The following is a 6,151-nucleotide window of genomic DNA, read 5'->3' on the forward strand; positions in this document are numbered from 1 at the left end:
AAAACAGTCCATGAGCCTAGTGCTTGTGCACCGTTGATTTGCTTCTTAAATCATTGGTTGAGATTACCTCCTCTTGCAATGGTGGGAAGAAAAACCCTAGCCCCCTCTTTCCCCAATGGTTGCTGGCATTGGAGAGGTAGAGAGAGCAACACAATGGACACACACAACCTGAGAGAAGGGAAGAAGATTTGGTGGCTTCGGATCCATCGTCTTCAAGCTTGTGATCGGAGATGCAAACGTGGTTGGATCAACACCAAACTTGGTGAGCTCCTTCTATAGTTAGAGTACTTCGATTTGGTCAGTTGGTTGCATTGGTTTAGTGGAGCATCAAATTTGAGAAGGGGTTTGTCAGTTCAGGTTACTGCAGTTTTAGCATTGAATAGCTTTGGTAGATGATCGGTTTGGGTAGTGAAACAGTATCAATGTGCTGAAATTTTGATAGTTTGTTGAGGACTTGTGGAATACATGCCTACCAAATTTCATGCAGTGTGGATATGTGGTTTGTGAGATATGAGCTGATGACTGGAGGGGACTTAATTTGTGTCATCTCTCTGCTTGACTATTGTCATACATCTTGTTAGTAGTGTATGGTTATAGTTGTTGACTCCAAGTTTGCAACTTGATGAATGTGTCGCTGATGTTGTAATCCTCTAGAGGTTCTAAAAAAGACTCCTTGTACCCATTATTCATCATAGTGGAAGTTTGGAGTGGACTCATTGGTCCCGTGGTTTTTTACTCCTAACTTGAGGAGGTTTTTCCACGTAAATTGTTGTGTCAATTATGCATGTGATTCTCATTGTTTTGTTGTATATTTGTTGGTTGAAGCTCTTCTCAATGTTCATCACAAGATGAGGGGTTAATTGGTGCATTGTTGTTGCTCTTTTATCCCAACCGCAAGGTCATAGGTGGTAAAACTCTTCTTTGATCAATGAAATTGGCACAATCTCATGCTGATCCGTTCAACAAAATAAATTTTCTCAATACAAATGCCTAGACAAGAATGTAAATTATAAAATCAGAGGACGTACTAGACCCTCGTGCCAGTGGATCAAACTTAGGCCTGGCAACATGGTGGGTCAGGGCCAGGTGCAGCTGTAGGGATCGGTGACGTTCTAAGAGGGAGTGAATTAGGATATTTAAAAATCTAACCTAATTGGTTCCAAAAACTTCACAAGATAAACCTAATCAATTTCTATCTAAATGTTCTCTAGGTTTATCTAGTGTATATATTCTAACGCTCAAAAGGTTTGCAACCTATAGCCAATTCTAGCAAACTACTTTAGGAAAGTAAATTTACAAAGGTAGATTGCAAGAATGCGGAAGCATAAAGACGGTAGAGAAAGTAAACTCGGCACAAGTGATTTTTATCCTTTGGTATCAATAGCATAAATGTTACCCTAGTCCACGTTGGAGCTCCACCAAAAATATACTCCCGGATGGCACCCAATCATGGTTCTTGAGCCACCAAGGCAAGACCTCAAGCCGGATGAGCCGTCAAGCCACAAAAGTAAGGCATCGCCACTAGCATATCAATGGTATAAATGTCACCCTAGTCCACGTTGGAGCTCCACCAAAAATATACTCCCGGATGGCATCCGATCATGGCTCTTGAGCCACCAAGGTAAGACCTCAAACCGGATGAGCCATCAAGCCACAAAGGCAAGGCATCGCCACTAGCCTCTCTTCTAGTTACTTACTACTGTGATCACTTTAGAGTTTGAGCCACCAAGGTAAGGATCTCCGCATCCCCGTACACGTGTCTTACCACCGCTTCACACCAAATCGAATAGTCAATAAGCTTGAGCAACTCTGATCGTTGCAAACCCTAATGGAACTGATGACTCGAATCAAGCGAAGTAGAAAAGCCACCATGTGAACCGTCGATTGTGTGATAGGAATCACTAGACGGTCATACAAATATGCACTCCCGTTGTAGCGGTATTTCAACTACGGCACCAGACCCGCACCGACCCGCATGTTGCCGTGTTGGGCGAATGAGAGCTCGCGCAAGTATAAATAACCGTGCATCCCTAAGAATTTTGTCTCAAGCCAAACCTCCACAGTACATCAACAATGGCGTCCATGACCGCCAGTCCCTTGCGATGCTTAACGTTTTTACTTCTGCTTGCACAAGCCTCAACCTTCGTCTCAACACCAAGTAGTCCGAGCAGAGCCCACCTTGAGCACAAGTCTCAGCCTTCCAAAGCCTAAATCATCTACACTGACCAGTGACCACCTCTTCAAGCCATACCACTTCGCCACCCTCGACTCCTCGAGCACTGGTACAACTCCATGGTAGCTTCCCTCTCCCCGGCCACCAATTCTAGCTGTGTCTTCTACGTGCACGACACCGTGATGCACGGCTTCGCGGCTGACCTCACCAACAACGAGGCCCAGCGCCTGTCTAACACTCCGCCGGGCGTGGCCGGCGTGTACAAAAACAGGGTGGTGCATCTGCACACACCAGGTCCCCGAGCTTCCTTAGCCTTGACACGGACTTCGGCATCTGGCCGGACACAAACTTCGGTGATGGAGTTATTATTGGCTTTGTCGACACCGGCATCTAGCTGGAGAGCGCCAGCTTTGACGACAGCGGGCTCGGCCCTGCCCAGTCGAGCTGGAAGGGCCGGTGCGGTCGACGGCGAGCGGTTCAACGCTAGCATGTGCAACAACAAGCTAGTGGGCGCTAGATTCTTCACCGCCGGCACACACGCGGGGATGGAAAATTTTCATTCTCCAAGGGGCAAAGACGGGCACGGCACGCACGTAGTGTCGATGACCGCCGGCTCAGAGGTCCTCGACGCTGGCCTCTTTGTGTTCGTGCCCAGGAGCGCGAATGGCGTAGCTCCCAGGGTGAGGGTCACCATGTACAAGGCGTGCGGCATTTCTTGGACCGAATCTCATCTCATGGAGTTCAAGAAAACAGCAAACTGTTTCAAGTCCAAGTACAGAGATAGAGTACAAGTCTCTAGTCAATGCTACTGCAGAACTTCTATGGATGCAGTCATTCGAGAGCTCAGAATTTTTCAAAACAGACCACCTATATTGTGGTGTGATAACCTAATAGCTACATATTTATCAGCAAATCTAATGTTCTATGCAAAAACAAAATACATTGAAATCGACTTATATTTTATTCCAGAAAGAGTATCCCGCAGAATCTAGATGTCAGGTTCATATCAACACATGATCATATAGCAGATATTCTCACCAAACAGTTGGCAACACGTTACTTTGAAATTCCGAAGCGAATCTGAATCTTGTGGCAAGATCAGATTGAAGGAGGCTATTGAAATACATGGTTTGTTGAGATTATGAAACAAATATTCCAGTAGTCCAAAGATCTCATCAAAGATCTTCGATTCCTGTAAATCAGCGCCGGTTACCAGTTATCCTATAGCAGATACATCAAGCACCGTATGTATATAAAGCATGTAATTGCCGCTGTATTCAAGCAGGCAAAACCACAAACAATCATCTTGATTTATCCCTTTTTCACACCTCTTAGTTACTCATCTTTATTCAATGTCTGAAGTCTGAACTGGTCTGCCATAAGATTCAGCCCCACATGAACGCGACGGGGCTCGTCACCGCATGCACGCCGTTCTCCCACACGATGTGCCCGAACTGCGTCATCCCCGCCGCGCCATGCGCACCCGCGGAGCTTCTCTTGCTCTTGAACACGACCTTGTAGCTCTTCTTCTCGTTCTTCATTCCGAACTCCAGCCTCGCCGGCGTGACGGTCACCTCCACTAGCTCGTCCGGAGCCACGACGCTCACTGTGTAAGCCTCGGGACCCTCCGACACCTTCGTCACCATCCGTTCCAGCATGCGGACGTCGGTGCCGTTACCGAACGCAACGACGAACGACGGGTAGTTGAGGCCACCGGCGCCACCGAGGAGGGTCCTTGTGCAGCCGACGAAGCCCGGCATGAACATTTGGATCTGCGCGGTAGTGTAGTTCAGCGTGCAGAGGAAGTCGATGTAGTCCTGCTCCACCGCGTCGTAGACCAGGCCCGGGTCGAGCGCTAACTGCGGCCGGACGTGCCCGGCCCCGGCTGCCATCGGCGTCGCTTTGCCACCGCCGCTGGTCCAGGCGTTATCAGCGATGGGCCGACCATGGCTATCGATCATCGTCGCTGTTGTCATGATCGCCGACCGGATCATGGTCGGCGTCCAGTCGCGGTGCTTGTGCCGGATTAGCGCCGCAACACCGGCGACGTGCGGGCACGCCATGGACGTACCGGATATTATATTGAAGCTCGATCTTCTCGGGTCGCCGACGATGGCACGTGTCAGGGGCAACTTGTCGGGCCAGGCAGCGAGGATGTTTAGGCCTGGCGCGATGACGTCCGGCTTGAGGATCTCACGGACGATGTGGTTCGGCCCCCGTGACGAGAAGGACGCCACCATCGGTGCGCGGTTCTCGCCGGTGACCGTGCGGCAAGTGAAGCAGAACGACGCCACCGGGTAAGGCACCGAGTGGATGTAGGCCACGAGCTTCTGGGCTTCGATGGTGCTGAGGCTGACAGCCGGAAGGGTGAAGGCCACGACCATGAGCCCGTCCATACGCCAATCCCAGGATTCGAGAGAAACTAGGCCGGAGCCACCACCTCTCTGCACCTTAAAACCACTTGATGCACCCACGCGAGTGCACACGACGACCTTGCCCATGATCCTATCCGGCACCAGGTCGTCGGTGCAGTTGCTGGGCAATAGCCGGATCATTTCTGTTTGGTTAGCCGTCTGGGAGTAGAGGGACTGACCGGTGAGGACTTGGCCATTCCCGAGTGTGACGCTCACCGGGAACACTCGATCCACGGTGGCGGCGCCGACCGTCGTGATCCACGGCGCCACGTTGCTTAGCGAGAATTCTAGCGGGCCAGCGTTGCCGGCTGAGCAGGCAACGAAGACACCAGCCCGGACGGCGCCAAACAAGGCAATGGACATGGGGTCTTCGTAGAAGTCGTGGTCGAGGCCTCCGAGGGACAGGGACAGGATGTCGACGCCGTCTTTCACTGCGGCGTCGACCGCCGCGACGATGCTCACGAGATCGAGCCGTACAAGTTGCACGCCTTGTACATGGCGACCCTCGCCCTGGGAGCCACGCCCCTCGCGGTCCCATGCGCGAACATGAAGAGGTCGGCGTGGGGGACTTCCGAGCCGGCGGCCGTCGACGCTACGTGTGTGCCGTGGCCAAAACCGTCCCTCGAGGACTGGAAATTGTTGTCGCTCCCACTGAGTGTTTTCATCCGCATGCGCGTGCCGGTGAGGAAGAACCTGGCTCCCACGAGCTTATTGTTGCACATGCTAGTGTTGAACCGCTTGCCGTCGACGCACCGGCCCTTCCAGCTCGACCGGACGGGACCGAGCCCGCTGTCATCAAAGCTGGCGCTCTCTGGCCAGATGCCAGTGTCCACAAAGCCGATGACGACGCCGTCGCCGAAGTCCGTGTCCGACAAGATGCCGAAGTCCTTGTCGAGGCCGAGGAAGCTCGGGGACCTGGTGGTGTGCAGATGCACCACCCTGTTCTTGTACACGCCGGCCACGCCCGGGGTGTTAGACAGGCACCGGGCCTCATCGTCGGTAAGCTCCGCTGCGAAGCCGTGCATCGCGGTGTCGTACACGTAGAAGACACGGCTGGAATTGGTGGCCTGGGAGAGGGACGCCACCATGGAGGTGTACCAGTGGTCGAGGGTGCCGAAGTGGGATGGCTTGGCGAGGTGGTCGGTGTGGACGATGTAGGCATTGGAAAGCTGAGGCTTGTGCTCATGTTTGGCTCTGCTCGGACTGCTCGATGGTGGAATGGCCACTGAATCGGCAAGCGGTTCAAGCAGAAGCAGAAGAGCTAAGCAATGCAAGGGACTGAACTTCATGGACGCCATTGTCGATGCGCTAGAGGTTTGGCTTGGGAAGAAATGCATAGGGATGCACGGTTATTTATACATGGCAGGAGCGCTCGTTTGCCCAACCTGTCAATGAGGTGACGAACGGGTGCAGCACTAGTGTTGCAGCTGTGTAATACCACTGGAACGCGAGTGCATTTGTTTGTGGCCGTCCCATCACACAATCGATGGTTCACGTCGGTTTTCCACTGCGCCTGGTTGGTGCCATCCGTCCGATCCCCTCGCCTGTTTGTGTGCAATCACAC

At 52.2% G+C, this 6,151-nt stretch overlaps 1 pseudogene; it reads right to left on the reverse strand.

Moving 5' to 3' along the window:
• Positions 1 to 3,558: 3,558 nt before the first annotated feature.
• LOC133893058 (subtilisin-like protease SBT1.7) lies at positions 3,559 to 5,924 on the reverse strand (annotated as a pseudogene).
• Between the last annotated feature and the right edge of the window lie 227 nt (positions 5,925 to 6,151).

The sequence above is a fragment of the Phragmites australis genome, chromosome 15, assembly GCF_958298935.1.
Source record: "Phragmites australis chromosome 15, lpPhrAust1.1, whole genome shotgun sequence".
Lineage (NCBI taxonomy): Eukaryota > Viridiplantae > Streptophyta > Magnoliopsida > Poales > Poaceae > Phragmites > Phragmites australis.